The sequence below is a fragment of the Enhydra lutris genome, unplaced genomic scaffold (genome assembly GCF_002288905.1).
Source record: "Enhydra lutris kenyoni isolate GAN:26980312 unplaced genomic scaffold, ASM228890v2 scaffoldscaffold31, whole genome shotgun sequence".
In the NCBI taxonomy this organism is placed as follows: domain Eukaryota; kingdom Metazoa; phylum Chordata; class Mammalia; order Carnivora; family Mustelidae; genus Enhydra; species Enhydra lutris.
This window is the reverse complement of record NW_019154115.1, coordinates 6,571,991-6,572,346: the sequence shown is the minus strand read 5'-3', so window position 1 is coordinate 6,572,346 and position 356 is coordinate 6,571,991. Positions and strand designations below refer to the sequence as shown.

Below are 356 nucleotides of genomic sequence, written 5' to 3'. Positions count from 1 at the left end.
TATTGGTAATATGTCAGATCTAGAGTTCAGAATGACGATTCTCAAGGTTCTAGCTGGGCTTGAAAAAGGCATGGAAGATATTAGAGAAACCCTCTTGGACGATATAAAAGCCCTTTCTGGAGAAATAAAAGAACTAAAATCTAACCAAGTTGAAATCAAAAAAGCTATCAATGAGGTGCAATAAAAAATGGAGGCTCTCACTGCTAGGATAAATGAGGCGAAGAAAGAATGAGCGATATAGAAGACCTAATGACAGAGAATAAAGAAGCTGAGCAAAAGAGGGACAAACAACTACTGGACCACGAGGGGAGAATTCGAGAGGTAAGTGACACCATAAGACGAAACAACATTAGAAT

The 356-nt window shown here is 38.5% G+C and overlaps 1 protein-coding gene across 1 annotated transcript in view; it reads left to right on the top strand.

Moving 5' to 3' along the window:
* Window positions 1–356, top strand: part of LOC111153210 (THAP domain containing 10) — a 21,014-nt gene that overhangs the window by 13,766 nt on the left and 6,892 nt on the right. The gene's annotated exons all lie outside the window — the stretch shown is intronic.